At 38.5% G+C, this 21,669-nt stretch overlaps 2 long non-coding RNA genes across 2 annotated transcripts in view; one reads left to right on the forward strand and one right to left on the reverse strand.

The window, feature by feature from the left end:
- The window catches only part of LOC148739565 (uncharacterized), a 60,255-nt gene that overhangs the window by 37,558 nt on the left and 1,028 nt on the right, over positions 1-21,669 (forward strand). The window lies entirely within an intron of this gene.
- Positions 8,667-20,681, reverse strand: LOC148739570 (uncharacterized). The gene is made up of 6 exons (XR_015996156.1): positions 19,976-20,681; positions 12,984-13,094; positions 12,199-12,253; positions 10,400-10,459; positions 9,857-10,044; positions 8,667-9,635 (listed from the first exon to the last, which is right to left on the reverse strand). It is a non-coding gene; the product is annotated as an uncharacterized LOC148739570 (long non-coding RNA).

Here is a 21,669-nt window from a genome sequence, read left to right on the forward strand (position 1 = left end):
GCCTGTTTCGCCGATGTAAATCTTTTTGCAATAAGTGCAAGTTATGCAATAGATGACATTGGCGGAGGTGCACGTGAAGTGATCGGTGATCTTAATGGATCGTTTGGGTTCCGATATTTTCTCAGTGTTGTGAATGAAAGGACACGTTTTGCATCGTGCACGAGCGCCTTTAAAAGTGCCTGGTTGGTCATTAATCCAAAAAAACTTCTGACCAAAAAATTGCCTATGTTTTTGTCGCGTTTGAATGAAATGAGCGAAGGCTGCGAAAAGATAATGCTTGTCTCCGGATCGTTTTTAAGTAATTTAAAGTTTTTAAGAATGATGGATTTAACTGAGTGGTTGGGTGAAACGTGAGTGAATGGAATGCGGTCGAAATCTTCCTTTTGTGACGTTTGTAGTGCTGAATGTCGATCAATAAGTTGGACGCGGTGGTAACCCGCTTGAACGACAGAGTCAGGGTAACCACGTTTATCGAAAAACTGGCACATTGACTCTGATTTGTGGTGGAAATCAGAGTCATCACTACATAAACGACGAAGTCCTAGAAACTGAGAAAAAGGAATGGAATTCTTAACGTTAGATGGATGCGAAGACGAATACAACAAGTAATTATGCGAGTCTGTAGGTTTGTAATACACACTAGTGCATAAACCGTTGCCTTCAATTGAGACTTTGATGTCTAAAAAGGATAAAGAATTGTCAGAAACTTCCCAGGTATATTTAAGAGCCGGGTGAAAAGAATTGACTGCGGTTATGAATTGAGTCAGCTCCTCTCTGGTGGAGGAGGTGGCGCCAATACAGTCGTCGATGTAGCGACCGTAGAGTTCAGGTTTGGAGCCGTTGTATTGGCTGAAAAATTGGTGTTCGACAAAACCTACAAAAAGATTGGCATAGCTGGGTCCCATTTTGGTACCCATGGCTACACCATTGGTTTGTTTGAAAAAGTTGTCCCCGACTGAAGAACAATTGAGTGTGAGCACTAGTTCGGCTAAGCGTAGTAGCGTTTCAGATTTAGGTTCCTTAACAGTACGATGATCAAAAAAATGTTTAAGGGCCAGAAGACCTTCGCCATTGGGAATGACAGTGTAAAGAGACGTAATGTCTATGGTGAAAAGAATTTTGTTTTGGCCAAGGAAATTAGCGATTTGGGGACCGATAAGTTGGTCAAGTTTTTGGGCCTTAATTTGGTTCAAATGATTGAGAAGTTTCGAATTGATTTCCTGAGTTCTGGCGCGGATAGATTGTAATAAAATTGCAGGACAGATTTTGGAAAGTTCAGAGCGGCAATGTAGGATTTTTTCGGTGAGGTGATTACGTTTTTGGCACATAGCTCTAATGGTAATTCCCATGATGTTACGTGAAAAATAATTTTGGGCGCACTTAATTTGGTGATGGTATTGTTTGGTGAATGAAAATGCATGAAAATTGGAGCGAAAACCCTTGGGAATAACTTTAGAATGAAAGTAACAACCGATGAAGTTTATGTGGCTACAAAACCTAGTTTTGGCGAAAGTGAGAATTGCTAAACGGAATGCTAGATTTTTACTAATAGGGGGAAAAGGGAAGAGATAACTTACGATTTCCTGGCGTAGCTCGTTTGTGAGTTTCTTTAGGCTTGGCATGGTCCGCTGTTCTGAATGCTGTGGATTGAAAAATACTAAGAAAAAAGTTAGTGGTCGCAGCAAACAAAATAAATTCTCAATTAAACAAGACGTAGAAAAATTCCTTCGCCGCGTTCAATTAAAGCCTTTTTTCACGACAAAGAGGATGATTCTAATGTTATGTTAATTTGCTTAAAATCCCGCGGGAGTTTCGTAACCCAGAACTGTCATGAACTTATTAGCATTTTTGTTTTTAACCGCATGTGTTGTAAGTTGCTGTTCAGTTTTAGTTAAATCGTTGTGTATTAAAGGTTGTATCTTAAAAGTTTAGAGTTGCTTTTCGAGTGAAGACACAACAGTTGGCGACGAGAATGGTGGATACACCGGAAGAACCAGCGCAGCCTAGCATCGTGGTACATCCATCGTGTTTAGGGCGTATGGAGGAGTTTACGCCGGGCAGTGATTGGAAACATTATGTGGAGCGATGCGAAATGTTCTTTGAAGTTGACAGTGTACCGACAGATAAGCGTGTATCGAGCATACTTACATTAATGGGTAGTAAGATGTATGCTTTGTTGAGGTCTATTTCAGCGCCGTGGAGACCGAAGGAATTAAATTTTGCGGAAATTGTGGAGATTCTGGCACAGCATGTGGATCCAAAACCGATAATTATCGCGAAAAGATACAAGTTCCAGAAAGCGGAACAGGAAGAGTCGGAAACCATTAGGCAGTACCTGGCCAAGCTACAAAAGTTAGCGGAGACCTGCGAATTTGGCCTTTATCGCGAGGAAGCCATTCGAGACCGGTTTGTTTGTGGTTTGCGTTCACAGACAATTTAACGCAAGTTACATGCTGAAGCGACGCTGACATTACAAACGGCAGTGGAGAAAGCTTGTGCTAGTGAGTTAACGGAAAAGGAAGCCTCAGGATTTCATGGTTCCGCCCACGATGTCAAGAAAGTCGAGAGAACTTTTCCCGAGTGCTTCAGGTGTGCTAAAGCTAACCAATCTCCGGAAAAATGTTTTCATCTTAAAGCACAGTGCCATAGATGCCAGAAGTTTGGCCACATTATACTTAAGTGTCCGTAGAAGCGTGTACCTAAAGCCATAGCGTTGAAGAAACGGTGACGATGGCCGAACCAGTGGACAAGTCCGCCTGGCCTATGTTCACCGTAGTCGATTCCCAGAAAAGATGTAATGAATTGATCGTGCCAGTACTGATTGATTGAAAGTCAGTGGACTTGGAGCTGGAAACTGGTGCTTCTGTGACGATCATTCCGAACCATGTTTGGTCGTGTGTTTTGGCAACGAAGTCCTTGCGGCAAACTGACGTGAGACTGAGGATTCAGGGCATGAGATTCCAGTTCTTGGGGAGGCGAAACTCCAGGTGTCGCCTGCCTTCCAATTATTGTCACGGCCGGTGATGGTCCAGCACTTATGGGGCGAGATTGGTTGTCCGTTCTTCGACTTGACTGGAAGCAGATCGAGCAGATTTCCCTTGAGCCGTGAGAAAGTTTGGTTTCTAAGTACGCATCACTGTTTGATTGGGGCCTGGGCACTATCAAGGGAGTGACCGCTCATCTCAAGCTCAAGGAGAATGCCACCCCGCAGTTATTTAAACCTTGACCGGTTCCCTTTGCCTTGAAAGAGAAGATTGCAAAGGAACTTTAGAGGTTGGAAGGAATCGGTGTGTTACAGAAGGTGGAATTCTCAAATTGGGCTACGCCTATCGGGCCAGTCCTAAAACCGGATGGCACCGTGATAATCTGTGGGGATTATAAGGTCACTATCAACCCAGCCTTGGATGTGACTGATTACCCCAAGCCTACGGCGGAAGAATTATTTACGCAGCTGAATGGTGTTCAGAGTTTCTCTAAACTAGATCTGTCCTCAGCATATCAACAGGTGTTGTTGGATGAGGAATCCAGGCAGTAAGTCACGATTAACACTCATCTGGGACTTTTCCGTTATACGTGCCTACCGTTTGGAGTGGCGGCAAGTCGAGCTATTTTTCAGCAAACAATGGACTCTATATTAAGTGGCCTTAATGGAGTTGGTGGTATCCTGGATGACTTAATCGTAACAGGTCCAAACGACAAAGAGCATCTTCGCAATTTGGAAAACACTCTTAAACGTTTGGACAGCATGGGTGTGAAATTGAAAAAGTCAAAGTGCGTGTTTATGAAGCCTTCCGTGGAGTATTTCGCGTTCGTGGTGGACCGGCATGGAATCCATCCTTCACCACGTATGGTACAAGCCATTCAAGAAGTTCTAGAGCCACGGAATACAACGGAACTGAAATCTTTTTTGGGGCTGGTGAATTTTTATCGTGAATTCATTCCCGATATGTCAACTCTTGTCCACCCATTGAATCGCCTGTTGATGTTCGACGCACCCTGGACCTGGACGGAAACCTGTCAAGTAGCATTCAAGAAGTTAAAAGAATTGCTCCTTAATTCGCCGTTGTTGGCCCACTATGACCCGAATAAACCCGTTCGATTGGCTGTTGACGCCTCATCATATGGATTGGGGGCTGTTATGTCGCATGCTTCAGGTGACGGCGAAGAAAAACCAATCGCGTATGCATCCCGCAGTGTCTCTGCAAGCGAGAAAAATTATTCTATGATCGAGAAAGAAGCTCTGGCAATTATTTTTGGCCTAAAGAAATTCCACCAGTACCTATTCGGAAGGCGTTTTCCATTGCTTACGGATCACAGACCTATCACCTTGTTGCTTGGTCCGAAACGTGGTATTCCGGTGCTGGCCGCGTCCCGCCTGCAACGTTGGGCTATTCAGTTGTCCACCTATCAGTATGACATTGAATACAGGGCTTCCAAGGATCATGCCAACGCTGACGCACTGTCTCGATTACCACGAAAGACCGTCGAAGAACCGGATGATTGGAGCGTCGAAGCTGATCAAGTTAACCGCGTTCAAATGCAACGAGCTCCAATCACTGTGTCACAAATCCGTGAGGCCACACGTGGGGATCCAGTTCTTTCTCGTGTGATGCATTGCATTCTACATGGTTGGCCAGCGGAAAAATGTATTTCAAATGAGCTGAAGATTTATTACAACAAGCAAAACGAGTTTACCGTGGAAGACGGCTGTATCCTTCGTGGTACCCGAGAGGTGATTCCGGCCAAATATCAGGCTGCTGTTTTATCGGAATTGCATTTGAATCATCCCGGAATGGTCCGTATAAAGTCTCTAGCCAGATTACATATGTGGTGGCCCAGCCTCGATCACGATGTGGAGCAAACAGTGCGAGATTGCCATGCCTGCCAGGCAAATCGCTGTAAGAGTCCAGAGAGAGTCAGCAATCCCTGGATCTGGCCCACACGACCTTGGCAGAGGATACATGTCGACTTCACCGGTCCGTTTGATGGTCAGATGTTTCTGATTGTAGTGGACGCGAAATCAAAGTGGATTCAAGTATTTCCAATGTCCTCGACCACTGCATCAATGACCATTCGAGCCCTGCGTTGCTTCTTTGCCACTCATGGTCTACCAGAGGTCATCGTCTCCGTTAACGGTCCACAGTTCGTTGCTCAGGGAGTGAAAGACTTCCTGAAGTGAAATGGAATTCGTCATTGCTTATCCGCGCCTTACCATCCAGCCTCCAATGGTGAAGCCGAGCGAGCCGTAAGAACTTTTAAAGAGTCAATGAAAACCATGCAAGATGAGCCCGGAACCCAAGCGGAGAAATTAGCAAGTTTCCTTCTGAGTTACCGGACAACCCCTCATACAGCTACTGGATGCACCCCAGCTGAAATCCTGATGGGTCGTAGAATTCGCACCCGACTGGACGCCTTGCATCCAGATTTGTCGGCCAGGATGTCTGAGAAAACTAAGCTTGGAAACCATACCACACGTCGTAACTTTCTTCCTGGTGACCCAGTCATGGTTAGAGATTATCGAGATCGTAAGCGACCGTGGATCAAAGGAGTTGTTCAAGATCGCGTGGGGCCTGTTACGTATCATGTTATGGTGGGGAATTTGTTTTGGAAACGACACGTGAGTCAGTTGCGATCTTTAGCTGGTTTCAAGGTGGCAGATACCGAACTTATGGCAGAGATTCCTTTCGATGATCCTTATCCTGAAGTGATACCTGTGCGTCCTCCGGAAGCACCGCCGATTGAATCATCAGACTACCAAGCAGATTGTATTTATGTCGTTCCGCCAAGGCCTCAGGGCTCGCCGAACTTGGTACCAGTCTCTGCACCTGAGGCGCCCGATTTATCTGCCGTGCCCACCCGATTCGCCTTTAATCTACCGCTTATAACCGAATCTAATTATTCTCAAATTACCGCATACATGCTGATAAAGTAGGACCTATTTACCTACCGAGATTAGATTACCGAGAACAAAACAAAGGCCAAAACAAAACAAAACAAAGGAAATGATTTCAGAATGTTTTTCTGTTCTTCAGTAATCCTCACGCGTGGAATTTTATCCATGATCTCTTTTTACCAGATGTAAAAGCGATGAATTTTCTGAAATCATTTCCTTTGTTTTGTTTTCCTTTGTTTTGTTTTGTTTTGGCCTTTGTTTTGTTCTCGGTAATCTAATCTCGGTAGGTAAATAGGTCCTACTTTATCAGCATGTATGCGGTAATTTGAGAATAATTAGATTCGCTTATAAGCGGTAGATTAAAGGCGAATCGGGTGCCGTACCACCACTGCAGATGCCTAATGTATCCCGAACAGAGGAACCCGCTAAATTTACCGAGGAACCCGCCAAAGTTCAAGTTCGAAAGCGTTATCCAACTAGACTTCGTAGTAAATCAAAGCGGTTAATTGAAGAAATGTAATTAGTATTTTGGAAAGAACAGAAATAATGCACGGATGTACGGTTTTATTTTGGAAGATTGCCTAAGGACTTAGAATTGCAATATTTTCAGTTTTTTGTCGGGGAAAGAGTGTTATGTTAATTTGCTTAAAATCCCGCGGGAGTTTCGTAACCCAGAGCTGTTATGAACTTATTAGCATTTTTTTTTAACCGCATGTGTTGTAAGTTGCTGTTCAGTTTTGGTTTAATCGATGTGTATTAAAGGTCGTATCGTAAAAGTTTAGAGTTGCTCTTCGAGTGAAGACACAACATCTAACACCTCGAACAAAGACACTTTCGAAACACTTCAGACTCGAAAGTCTAAATGGACTCCTCCGGAGAGCCAGTTCGCATCATTAGACTTTTTTATCAAAAATGTCACCACGATATCAACAAACTTAATTTCAATCGTATTACCAAATTTTCCAATCTCTCCTCTGAAGAGTGGTCGGCTCTAAAAAGCCTTAGAAAATGCAAACACATAGTTATCAAAACGACCGATAAGGGCGGCTCAGTCGTTGTTTGGCACACCGACCTCTACCAAAAAGAAGCTTTGCGGCAACTTTCTGACACCTCTTTTTATCAAAAGGTCGACAAAGACCTCACTGCCAGCAATCAAAACACCGTCAAGAATACGATCAACCAACCCATAACTAAACAAGAATTGCCGGCCAAAGCAAAAAATCTCATCATAACCACTTCTAGAACCTCTTGTATTTACTTTTTACCTAAAATTCGCAAACATAACAACCCGGGTCGACCCATTGTCTCGGCTTGCAGTTGCCCTACCGAACTTATCTCCAGCTATCTAGACAAAATTATGGCACCCATCATCAAAACTTTACCATCACATATTAAAGACAGCCAACACCCTCTTCAAAATTTTCGCGACTTTAATTCCCTTGGCCAATACAAACTTCTTTTCATTATGGATATTACGTCTCTTTACACTGTCATTCATAATGGCGAACGTCTTCTGGCCCTTAAACACTTTTTTGATCAACGTACTGTTAAGGAACCCAAATCTGAAACACTACTACGCTTAGCCGAACTAGTGCTCACACTCAATTGTTTTTCATTCGGGGATAACTTTTTCAAACAAACCAATGGTGTAGCCATGGGTACCAAAATGGGACCTAGCTATACCAGTCATTTTGTAGGTTTTGTCGAACACCAATTTTTCAGCCAATACAACGGCTCCAAACCTGAACTCTACGGTCGCTGCATCGACGACTGTATCATGGCCACCTCCTCCACCAGAGAGGAGCTGACTCAATTCATAACCGCAGTCAATTCTTTTCACCCGGCTCTTAAATATACCTGGGAAATTTCTAACAATTCTTTATCCTTTTTAGACATCAAAGTCTCAATTGAAGGCAACGGTTTATGCACTAGTGTGTATTACAGACCTACAGACTCGCACAATTACTTGTTGTATTCGTCTTCGCATCCATCTCACGTTAAGAATTCCATTCCTTTTTCTCAGTTTCTAGGACTTCGTCGTTTATGTAGTGATGACTCTGATTTCCACCACAAATCAGAGTCATTGTGCCAGTTTTTCGATAAACGTGGTTACCCTGACTCTGTCGTTCAAGCCGGTTACCACCGCGCCCAACTTATTGATCGACATTCAGTACTACAAACGTCACAAAAGGAAGATTCCGACCGCGTTCCATTCACTCTCACGTTTCACCCTCACAACCACTCAGTTAAATCCATCATTCTTAAAAACTTTAAATTACTTCAAAACGATCCAGAGACAAGCACTCTCCCTTTGCAGCCTTCGCTCATTTCATTCAAACGCGACAAAAACATAGGCATTTTTTTGGTCAGAAGTTTTTTTTAGACTAATGACCAACCAGGCACTTTTAAATGCGCTCGTGTACGATGCAAAACGTGTCCTTTCATTCACAACACTGAGAAAATATCGGAACCCAACCGATCCATTAAGATCACCGATCACTTCACGTGCACCTCCTTGATGGAACGAGTTAACGAATGTCGAGAAAACTAACGTTAGTAAAACGAGTGTCCAACTACTAAAATGAATATCCAACTATTAAAACGAATTGAATGTCGATTTAAAAAAAAAATTCGGATTTAAAATACGAGTAAACAGGTGAATTTTGGTAAACAGCACCACAGTTTCTTTAGAAACTTACCCTCCCTGTATTCGCCCTTGCGAACACAAGGAAAGAAATAAAAAGAGGTTCAGAAAAAGCAGAAAAACAAAACATTTATACAAGTACACTTTTTATTAGCGAAAATTAAGAAACCTATTTAAGAACCTAGCGAGCCTGATTTTCAGTCAAGCACAATTTATATAGGAACCTGTTCAAGCTGACTTGAAAAAATCTAAGTTCTCTGAACAACAGGTTTTATTCTATTACAATCGAAGCTGCAATAGTATTAGCCCAAATGTTTCACTTAAGCCATGTTGTTATAATATTCATGTGAGTTAGTAATTATTATAAAATATTCTCTTTTATGAGGTATCTACTATGCATCGTCACGAATGGCTTCTTATTATTATCATAACAATAATTTTTACAATGAAAATGCACCATCATTGATCTAGATTGTCTGTTTGCTCGTTCTTATCATCTTCAGTTTCAACCCTAACACCACTGACATCATCAAAATCATCATTATCATTTGCAGCTTCATCTTCAAGTAAAGACAATGTTGATTCTCCAGTGTTGATTCCATCCAAAATTCTTTTCAGCAATTCTTCATAATTTGTTTCAAACAAGACTTCTTCCTTCCAAAGTCTTCGCAGGCTTCCTAGTTCTTGGATTAAGGATGCTCTCTTCACTATAAGAAGGTTCTTGTGACTTGGATTATTTTGAGTGGAAGCCTTATCGATCCAAGAATCAACTTTCTGTACTTCTTCAGAAAGAAAGGTTTGAAACCTTTCAACCTTTGCTTTAAGAAGAATGATTTATTCGTTGGCCCTTTTTTTTCAACAAAAACACATTTATGATTTGTATTTTTGCAGAATGGGCTTGGGTGTTACTTTGAGGATCCACGTTGACTGAACTGTAAATGGTTCATTGCGGATCTTTCACTGTAACAAAAACTTCATCATCTGACAGATCACCAAATTGGGCTGTTCTCAAAGCTTTCAGTTGGGGTATCAGCAGTTTGACTCTGACTGTTATCTTGGTAAGTTCCTTGTTCAGCTTTTTAGCTATAGCTTGTCCATCTGCAAAGACATATTACAAAATAAGGTAAATAAATGTGAATTAAATAAATATTCTGCACATGATTACACTGGAACCTATCCAAGCCCACACCCAGATAAGCCAGACACTTCCTGAGCCTCTGTTTTAATTATTCTGTGTACTTGTCTAAGACACACACATAACGCTGCTCTTCAAAATGTTTATCACCGTTATCATGTCTTATCAAGAACCTATCATTTACCTGCATACTTTTTCTTCATTTCCAGAACAAAAATCCATTCCGCTGCTAGGTGGTGTAGTTTTTTGAGTAACTGACACCCTTGTTTAAGGTTCAGGCGAGCAAGAAATTCTTTGCGGAAAGAACTTGCCACAGTCCACTTCCTTTGAACTCCTTGATGCCTCTCAATAGATTTTTGCAACTTCTCAAGCCTCAATAATATATTACAAACATGGATATCAGAAAGAAATATCACAACTGGCACTTAGTTAAAAATACTGAAGTAAGCATGCAATTACTTTTTAAGATACTCTTCCTTTTGACACAAAATTTGATTCCTTAAAAGAACCATAAAAGGATTAAATACCATACACATGAGTATGCAGTTGAAGAATTTTATGAGTCTAATATAATAATTTGTTTATACATCAGTGTCAAATGTTTTTGCATTTTACTGTTTTGATTCTGATTCACACCTATTTCCTACCTATAAACATTTTTTGTTACACAAAGGTTTAGTGGATGAATGAATTTTAGAGATTTATTTGTGAGCTTTACAGTACAAACCTCAGTCTGTAACTGTTTCTTTATTGATTCAACTTCCTGAGCAGTAATCTCAGAACTGGACTGCAATTTAAACATAGAAATAACGATGTCAAGTTTTATCATTGTTTATAATGTATTTTAAGTACTTGTAACACAGCACTAAAGCAGCTATAACGTATTGCTGCAATGGTCACTTCCCTGAATAGGAGATAATTATTACTGATTGTTGAGCCCCCCATGGAAACTGAAACATGCCATGCACCATTCAACTTCAGTCATTTGTTTGAGTTTAGTACTGTATGGATTATCCTTGATTATCCAATGCGTAACTTGAATGACTTGAATTTCATTTGTGGGCTCTGGTATAAATGTGCCATTGATTGCCAAAATGTACTGTGTGATGTATTAAATAGGGGCAGATGGGGAGAATGCCTAACTTTATATTTATTAAAGTTAATCATTGAAATAAATGAGATGCAATGAATATATGAAGTTCATATATTTTTGAACTGCGGTATTAGATACGTATGATGTGCGATCCTCGCAGTAGATAGCGCTATTTATGCAATAGCGAAAATCAGACCTGAAAAAAATCAGGCCTGTACGGCCTGCTCCCAGTTGGCTTGTTAGCTCAATTGGTAGAGCGCTGCACTAGTATCGCAGAGGACAGTGGTTCGAGTCCCGTACAGGCCTGATTTTTTTCAGGTCTGATTTTCGCTATTGCATAAATAGCGCTATCTACTGCGAGGATCGCACATCATACGTATCTAATACCGAAGTTCAAAAATATATGAACTTCATATATTCATTGCATCTCCTTTATCACTTTCACGGGTTTATTAGGAATCAACTTGACGGCCTGCTCCCAGTTGGCTTGTTAGCTCAATCGGTAGAGCGCTGCACTAGTATCGCAGAGGTCAGTGGTTCGAGTCCCGTACAGGCCTGATTTTTTTCAGGTCTGATTTTCGCTATTGCATAAATAGCGCTATCTACTGCGAGGATCGCACATCATACGCATTGAAATAATATTGGAAAATATGATAATAATAATAATAATAATAATAATAATAATGATAATAATAATAATAATAAGTCACCTGATGCTGAGGCATTCTGGGATGTACCAGTATATGCTGATCATACATACGTACAATCTAATCGTGTGGATGCACGTTTCATCGACCACAAAAACAAGAAGGTACTTATGGTGGAAATGAGGTGCCCTTGGATCAACAACAGAGACAAGAAAGACAAAGAAAAGACCAAGAAGTATGGAGCACTTAGACTTGAGCTGACAAAACAACACCCAGGATACAAGATCTCACAAGTAAACGTCATTATAGATGTACTTGGAGGATGGTCTACAGCCATGGAAACTGAAATGAAGGGCTTCTTTGGTACAAGATACAAAGAAATATTGCTGAGAATGCAGAAAGCCGTATTAAGTAGCACTCTGAACATTGCAAGAACATTTAAACTGGTAACAGCGTAAGAATTTTAATGACATTATGATTTCGTTTTTATACACAGGATTTTATGGACATTTTAAGTTAAGGATATTTTAAGAACCGAACAGTAAATCATGAACATTAAAAAAAAAAAAAATCTTAGTGTTGGGCCAATAGACACTTTTATCGTTTTATATTGATCATTTATATTTAAGTAGTATTAGATATCATTATAGTTAACAGTGCTGTCATGCAGATAGGTTACGAATTTTCGCCCTATCTTGCTTAGCTCACTAGCATCCAAACGTGTATACTGCATAATAATAACAGTCATTATCATCATCATAATCATCAAAATTCCTTCTAACTAACTTAAGATCGTTTGCAGTGCTAAGGCTTTCAACATACTTCTCATCCCATTCCAGCTCTATAGAAAATACAATAACTTTAGTAAATTATTATATCTGCAATAATTCCGTGATGATTTGAAGCACTAACATACAGTATATTTAGTTACTACTATTCAGATCTATGTAGTAGTGACTGTACCTATTTAACATAATCAATCTAAATTTTAGTGAAAAAACCCATTTCAAAACACATGCCAATTTGAGATCAACTGGTTAAAATTAATGGCCACAGTTATATTACATGATAAAACATTTAAAAGATTGATAAAAGAATGAAATGTCCCCATCCATAACAGTCGTGAAAAGCTGGGTTCTTCTGTTGAGATGCTGCTTTCAGTTGACACTTCTAACTCAATCCACATCTCAATGTCTTGCTCTGTAACAGCTTTTGTTGTGTAATAAGGACAATGGATTCATTTCATCCCGTGCAGCAAGAAAAAGTCTGAATAATTTACTAAGAGATTTTTCATATGTATAACCACTTAATTTCAAAAATATTGTGCACACTTGAATTTTAGCTAGACCTGCAGATCGGGTACATGACTATAGTGCAATTATAGCAACACTAGGTTGTCTTTTATAACAAAAAGTGTGTAATTAATAAATATCACTTTGCTTTATTATACATGCCTGACTCAATTGACTTTTGAAGAATTTCTTTACCTCGTCTAAACTTTCTTTTCAACGAAGGTCCTTTTCATTTCATCAATTACAGATTAATATGTGCAAAGCTAAAAATTCTCATACCATGCATGCATGCTCATCAATATACACAATGTCCCTTGCTTCAGCAGATCCACAGTTGCATTGGAAACCTAATGGTAATCCTTTGACCACATAAGGGGTGAACATCCCCTCCTGAAATTAATCAAAATATACAATAACATTACTTACTTTTAGTAGACACCAGTAATATATTAACAAATAGTACTTATTATATGGCTGTGTCTCATGAGGACTGGGAACTACCGAGTTCACAAATTTGATCAATATTGACTGAAATCAATATTGAAAGTGGTCTAGATTTTCCCATCTGGACCAGCATCTAGACCGGTCTAGGAAAAAAAGGTACAAAGTATATAAAAAAATTAGTATATAAGACACAGCCATGTAATAAACAACTTATTAACCGAGCTAGGTCAGTCTGTATGGGAGAATCTTGACCTTGGTCACTGGTACAGACCTCGCTGTATTCGATCTGTACTGGTGACCTCGGTCAAGATTCTCCCATACAGACCTCCCACTCAGTTAATAAGAACTACATGGAAAGGGGTACAATGAATATCTTGATTCATTGCACTACAGACAACATGATAGCTGAATTGACAAAAAAACTACACAATTATAGCAAATCTCTGATATTGTAAGAAATATACAACTTTTTTTAGAGACATGTTTCGGCATGCTTTTGCCATCTTCAATCAATGAGTAACTGAACGTCAGTAATTATATAACAGACAAGTAGATGAATAAAATATTTACAGTATGATGTAATGCAAAAGCGGGTACTCGTTACAGCACAGGCGCCCCAAGCTCTCTTTGAGAACCACACAAGGAACACAATTTGCATATCGATTTATAAGGATTTGTATGCGATTTTCTACAAGATAGCCATAGAGATAGTTAAAAGTGAAAATATTAAATAAAAATGGCTTACCTTATTTCATACGTGTGTTGCTTGCTCCTGGTGTCGTTATTTTACCGATTTCACTTGATTTAATCGTTCTTTTTTTAATCCTGGTTTTCTCTTCTTAAAGAGAAGACTTCTCTTTAAGAAGAGAAAACCAGGATTAAAAAAAACCGCTTAAATCAAGTGAAATCGGTAAAATAACGACACCAGGAGCAAGCAACACACGTATGGAATAAGGTAAGTCATTTTTATTCAATATTTTCACTTTTAACTATCTCTGTGGATATCTTGTAGAAAATCCCATACAAATCCTTATAAAACGATATGCAAATTGTGTTCCTTATGTGGTTCTCAAAGAGAGCTTGGGCGGCCTGTGGTTACAGCGTGACAACAAACATGAAATTAAAGGTGAGAACTAAATGCTAGAAAAGTGTTATAATGCTGTAATTGTTTGTTAAGTTCAGGTTTGATCTTATTTAATATATAAAAAGCTCCTTTGAGTTTTAAATCAATTGAGTTGTTGGCAGAATCCAGAATACTAAAGCACGAAAGGGAGTATTTGTTCTTACAAGAAGGAGATGTGTTAAAATGCTTAAAAATATGCGAGTTTTTATCGCTTTCCGTGTGCTCCTTTATCCTAGTAGAGAAGTGGCGACTAGTTTCGCCAATATAACGGAAATTACATCCCGGACAAGAAAATTGATAAACTACCATGGATTTTAGAGCATCAGGAGTACGATCTTTAACACTGCAGAGCATGTTTTTAATTTTGAAAGAAGTGAAAACTAGTTTGATATTTAGGTCCGATTAACAAAAGCGCTTAGTGAGTTTTCGGAGTTTAAGGCTCGCTATTTTAGAGCTAGCCGACAAAAGGGAGTTTAAAGTAACATGTATTATTGTCATCGATATTAATGTTCGGGCTATTTTGAGAGGAGGACCCGTCAAGATACACTTGAAAGTTCTTTCAATAATATGCGAAGGAAAAGAATTACGTTTTAAAGTGTCGGAAAGTTTCTTAAGATCGTTTGAAGACCGGAAGAGGTGTTGTTGATTTTTTAGATACGGTCAACAAGAGCTTCGATATAAGGCCAATTTTGTAGCATGATGGAATAAAACTGAAGAAATTTGTTAGGAGACCAGTGTGGGTTTTTTTATGAAAAACTGAAAAAACACAATCATTCGAAGAGTTGTCGATAAATATATCAAGAAAGGAGAGTTTACCATCATGCTCTTTTTCGAAAGTGAATTTTATGTTGGGGTGCCGTGAATTAATGTAATCAAGAAATGACATCGCATGCTGTTCATTGTGGAAGACACAAAAGGTGTCGTCAACATAACGCCTATAAAGTAGAAGGCGAGTCGAATTGTTAAATTATTTAGCCATGTTTCCCCTTGCACACTAAGAAAAAGATTAGCTGGGATGGGTGCTAACGGAGAACCCATCGCCACCCCATCAACTTGATCATAAAAATTTTCCATTAAAAAGAAAATGAGTCTCAGCTGTAGCGAATGAAAACAGTTTCTTAAGGTCGGATTTTTTGATCGAAAATTTAGGGTCATGCTTTAAAATAAGATCAACAGCGATATTGATAGTTTCATTTAACGGAATATTGGTAAAAAGACTTTCAACTTCAAAGGAATTGAGAAACTTGTTGTTAAGATCGAAACTCCTGAGCTCTTCAACAAAAGAGAATGAATCTGTGACCGAATACTTGTTAGGTAAAAGTGGGGCGAGAAGAGAACTTAAAAAATTGACTAAAGTATAATTATAATAGTAAAAATAATTATACTAGTAATAATAATAATAATAATAATAATAATAGAAGTTTTAGAAGTTTCTTTTTTTTTATCATTTTGTATTAGTTTTTTTTTTTTTTTTTTTTTTTTTTTGGGGGGGGGGGGTACATATGTAAATTCTAAGCATGTTAGCTGGCCACGTCCTAGACGTCCAGCCTTCGTGTATATAGGTTCTGGCATCCAGACGTTTTAACTGCCATAATAATAACTTTATTTATCCTGGTAAGAAACCGGTCAGTCGATCAAGATATAGATCGACTGGTATTAATCGGTGACCAGTTAAAAAGAATTACAAGCAATAAGAATTACAATTACAAATCTAAAAATGTATAAATTATATATAAAAATTACATTTAACTTGTACAGATATGATTTTCGCTGTCTATGTTTACGAGGTAACTGAAAGTTCTGCCTTTAAATTGTGCGAGTGTTGTGAGCTCCAATAGAAGATACAATAGGTCTAAGAGGTGGTTGATTGTGATTTTCACCTTTCTTATGTAATTTGGGAAGGCCATAAAATTTTGCTGGTTGTGAACCCTAGGGAAAAATCTTGGTATAGGTATCATTATCAATAGAATGCTTTTTCTTAAGTAAACTAATGAAACGTTTGAGTCTGCCTTCTCTTAATAAAGTGAGATCTTTGTCTAGTAGTTTGAATTTAGATTTATCATTAAGCATATCAAAACAAGAGTCTAAATAAATAATACGGTCTAAAATAGCTACTCCATTACTTTTATTGGGCTTGAGAATTATAATATTGGAATTGTTCTTATAGAGTTCGTATATACGTAGGATGCGGTTTTTCTTTAGATCGTTGCTTGAAGGACGGTAGGAAGAGGTTTAGTTTTGAGCAAGATGAGCGATTTCAGTTTTTAGGTGCGTAGCAGAGTTTTCGTCCATAAGTTTGTTCTTCATGGTATAGTGGATCGAAGGAAGCCAGGATGTCCGTCTTGTTGAGATGAGGAGGTTTGATAGAGAAACCTAGCCCATTCTTAAGAAGTTCAAGTTCATCATCACTTAGATTAAGCGAAGAAAGATTGTTTACAGTTTCATTCGGTGAGAAGGGTAATACGGTATTCTTAGTTAGGTTTTTAAGTTTCTTTCGAAGACATCATGACGGTTGGTGTTGAGTAAAGAGAAACAGATAAATTTCTGGAAAACATAAAAGGACTTACATGAACGAAGAAAGGAAAAATCCAGTTCAGCTTTGTGTTTCTTGATAGAGAGTTTTTCCAGTTGGCGCAGGTCTTGTAAGGAAATCCATCCTTGGTATTTGCTTCCTAAGTCGTGTATGATATTTCCATAAGGTCGTAGTAGTAGCAGGTAGGATAAATATATAGGATGTAATTCCCGTTATATTGGCGAAACTAGTCGCCACTTCTCTACTGGGATAAAGGAGCACACGGAAAGCGATAAAAACTCGCATATTTTTAAGCATTTTAACACATCTCCTTCTTGTAAGAACAAATACTCCCTTTCTTGCTTTAGTATTCTAGATTCTGCCAACAACTCAATTGATTTAAAACTCAAAGGAGCTTTTTATATATTAAATAAGATCAAACCTGAACTTAACAAACAATTACAGCATTATAACACTTTTCTAGCATTTTAGTTCTCACCTTTAATTTCAAGTTTGTTGTCACGCTGTAATGAGTACCCGCTTTTGTATTACATCACACTGTAAATATTTTATTCATCTACTTGTCTGTTATATAATTACTCACGTTCAGTTACTTATTGATTGAAGATGGCATAAGTATGCCGAAACATGTCTCTAAAAAAGTTGCATATTTCTTACAATATTTATCCTACTTGCTTCTACTACGATCTTATGGAAATCTCTGATAGTTGAAAAACATAATCAATAAGAATCCAAGATTTTTTCCTTGATACAAGCTTTAAACATTTTTAGAGGAGTAACAGTTTGTAATAGTTTCTCTACTCAGTTTCATAGTTTTGTACCTATGGATTTGACATTGAATTTGCCATAATTTGTTTTTGCTTTTGGAAGATATGTTTTTCTTTGCAGCAGATCTTGTTTGATAATTAAACCAGGTTTATATTTGTATAACTTTTGTTTGGATGAAAATTAAAACTTTTGTTCTTTTTTAACTACTTTACTCATATATTCCTTAACAATTGATATGCAATAGATCAGCTTACAAAAAATGAACTAGAATAATAATGTCAAACAAAAGTTGGTCCCACAGCAGTTCGATCATCCCCCATTTTGAATATTTGAGAACATCCAAATAATAATAATAATAATAATAATAATAATAATAGTAATAATAACTAATTTAATTTAGTCCATTTTCACTGCATTAAGTTTTGCAGCGGGGAAGGACTAGAAAGGAACATAGGAACCATTCGTGCTAGTCCACCCTCCCACCCATTCCACCCCAGGAGAGGACATCCATCACACAGTAATCTTGTGTGTGGGAAATTAACGTCTCCTACCCCAACCCTGCAGGAGACGGGACCTCCATTTAATCGTCCCTATCCGAGAAGACTAACCATTTCTTGATGTTATAGAAAGATAGCAAATTCTTCTCAATTATTTTAAGACCCTGAGTGTTGGTCCGGCCGGGGCTCGAACCCTCGACCTCCCGCACAACAGTCCAGCGCTCTATCCATTGAGCTAACCGGGAGGCGGTTAACAATAATAATAATAATAATAATAATAATAATAATAATAATAATAATAATGATAATAATAAAGAAAAGAGAAATTGCAAGAATGTGGAACATGAGAACTGTGCAGGTGGTAACAATCGTTGTAGGATCATTGGGAAGTCTAACAAAAAACTTGGATAAGTGGTTGGGAAAGTTGAACGTCAAAATTAGTATTCCGTTACTTGAGAAGACTACGTTACTGGGAACAGCAAGGATTTTGAGAAAGGTATTGGATATCTAGAGTAAAGAGAAAATCCTAAGGGACCCCTGGTCATGGGCTATGACTCGCTCCCTTAGGAAACAACCTGGAAAAAGATCATCCAGTTCGTTTACTATAATAACACCTTTATTTAGACACGATAATGTTTAAAGCTGAACAGCTTGTGGGATCGTGTGTAAATCCAAATAAACTCTAATTAAATAAATTCAAATGATGATGGTTTTTGAGGAGAGAGGAAAACCGGAGTACCCGGAGAAAAACTCTCAGAGCAGAGCAGAGAACCAACAAACTCAATCCAACCCTCAAGGCTCAGTACTGGGACCGGTTATGTTCCTTATTTATGTGAACGAAATACCTGGCATCATCACGTCTACTGCCAAATTATTTGCCGACGATACTAAAATCTACCGACAGATAAATAATATCGATGATTCTATTGCTTTACAGATAGATCTGACCACCCTCGACCTATGGGCGGATCGTTGGCAGATGAAATTTAATTCTACCAAATGTGAAGTCATGAGAATAACACATAACAGAGACAAAAAGTCCACGCGGTACAATATATCGAGTACAGTGTTGAGGAATGTATCTAATTACAAAGATCTTGGAGTTATTATGACTAGTGATCTGAAATGGTCAAAACATGTTGAACAAATAGTTCACAAAGCAAATAAGGTTCTTGGCTTACTTAAACGCACAGTAGGCGGTAAAAACAAAGATATTTTTTCAAACTTGTACAAAACCTTGGTTCGTCCAATCTTGGAATACGCCTGCCCGGTGTGGTCACCACACCTCATCAAAGACATCGATGAAATTGAGAAGATACAAAGAAGAGCCTCGCGAATTGCCTTAGGCCAAAGAAGACAAGAGATGGCGTACACGGAGAGGTGTAAAATTCTTAAATGGAACTCTTTAGTACAAAGGAGAGATTTCCTTTCCTTAGTGGAATGTTATAAAACTGTATTCAATCTAAATGGATTGAATTTCAGCGACTATTTTGAACTTTGTAAAAACACTAAATCGAGATCTAACCACCCATATAAACTACAACTCAAACTCGCAAAACTGAACTGTTACAAAAATTCTTTCTTTGTCAGAATTATCAAACCCTGGAATAATCTTCCTATTAATTTATTTAATTTTTGTGACAGCCCTAACGTTCGTGAGTTTAAATCAAAATTGAAGAAACATATGAATATTTATTGAATCGTCATTTAATAATTGATATTTAGCTGTTTCTTATTTGACTTTTTTTATTTTTTATTAACTAGTTCTGTAAGATTTTTTACATAAATAGGAGACCCTTGATATAGGGCCAACCTCTGGGTTTCCTTTTTCTTAATAATTATGTATTTACATGTTGTTCTGAAATAAAGTATTGTTAAAATCCACTTATTACATTTCGAAACTCACCTTCCATTTCTCCAAAACATGAAAATGGTTCCTCGTACAGTGTAAAATATTAGCACATTCAAGGCAGGAGTACTGCTTGGGGCCACAATATTGACATCGCAGTGTTGCTGGTTCTTGGAAACAATAAACACATGTTGTGTCAGTCGGAAAACAGCATTCCTTCACATAAGAATCAAACAACTGTCTTCTTATGTTGTCCCATTTCTTGATGTTGGCGATATGCCTTTTCTCGTACGAAGATAGACCAGAACCGCTCTCACTAAACCCTTCAAACGAGAAAGGTTCGACGATCTCAGGTTGTTCATTTTAAACTAAACCGATTCGTGGGGTACGAAGCGTGGATTCTGCCGTCAGCGAAAAAGTTTTCCTCGATTTCTTTCCACTTTTGTCTACAAAAGTAGCGTCAAAAGAAAACGGCTTAAGCCGCTTTCTGCTCATTTGAAATTATGTAAATTATAAGGTCCATACGAACTGCAATACCACATAAAACACCGACTAAATGCCACCATCGATGAAGCACACGCTGGATAAAACATAGGAGGAATAGCTCTTGTTGATAGAACGACCGAAATAAAATCTGAGAATGTTTCACAACGAGAATGCTGAGAATGTATTTTGAAGTGGGCTGAGCCCAGCAAGGGCAATTTCTTTCTCCTGGCTGAGCCCATTTCCTCCGAGTGAACCGGGTGCACCGGACAGCTGTAGTGAAAAAAGGAAATTCACGCTAATTTGAAACGAGAAAAACCGTTCTTTTCTGGCATCACGTAGCCTATTTACGTTAGGGTTGGAAAACTTTCAAACACAAAAATCTGGGATTAATCTTTCAAATCGCAGTCTCTGATGCCAGCATAGCTTTTTGAATAGCTCGGCACACTGTAGCGTGTATATTCATATCTTTGCGTTAGTCTTTTTTTTAACACAACTCATGTATCGAGTCATTCCTGTTATTCTCTAATTTCATCTTTTAGCAAGCCAGAAGAGAATCCCATCATCTTCTGTCGTTGAAAAATATCGATCAGAGTATCAGAGGTTTAAAAAAGGGGAAAGAAAGATGCGAAACTAACTGAGAAGCCTTTAAATAAATTTCAGACTTGGTTACGTTGCCATGAAATGAGTTTTGCGAGGATATGAAAGTTGAAAATTACATGAGACATATTCGTAAAGGCTTTTCCAAGGATTTTCTTCTTCAAGCAATTTGTTTTTTTTGACAAGTTTTAAAGCCTCTGCTTCAAGGAGGCAGTGTCACCGAGTGGTTAGAGTGTCGGACTCGTCATCCGCCGCTCCCGGGTTCGAGTCCCACCCTGACCACTGGATTTGTTTCACGGTAGCCCCGAGTTCAGATCCTTGGCCACGCTTGTAAATAGCCAACTGGTTTGCTTCCGGCCGGTTGGGGTTCTTAATGATGTCATGTTCAATTTAGACCATTTGTTTCATTTGCTTTAAAGGACCACAATGGAAACTACTGGTTCACCAGTAATTGTGTAATCCTATATAAAAAGACTTTTTTTTTTTTTTTTTTAAGCTAATCTCTATCAGGTACTGTTTTAAAGGTTTTTGGTTGTTGTGTTTTTTTCAATAGCACAAAATGGCTAAAGACATATGAAGAGACAGGCTGCCTTATTTTTTCCAAATAATTTTATAAGGCCGGAAAACGTAATCTATTCCATATGCCAGCATTGTTTTTCTATGAAAAG

This window comes from Stylophora pistillata, chromosome 2 (genome assembly GCF_964205215.1).
Source record: "Stylophora pistillata chromosome 2, jaStyPist1.2, whole genome shotgun sequence".
Classification (NCBI taxonomy): domain Eukaryota; kingdom Metazoa; phylum Cnidaria; class Anthozoa; order Scleractinia; family Pocilloporidae; genus Stylophora; species Stylophora pistillata.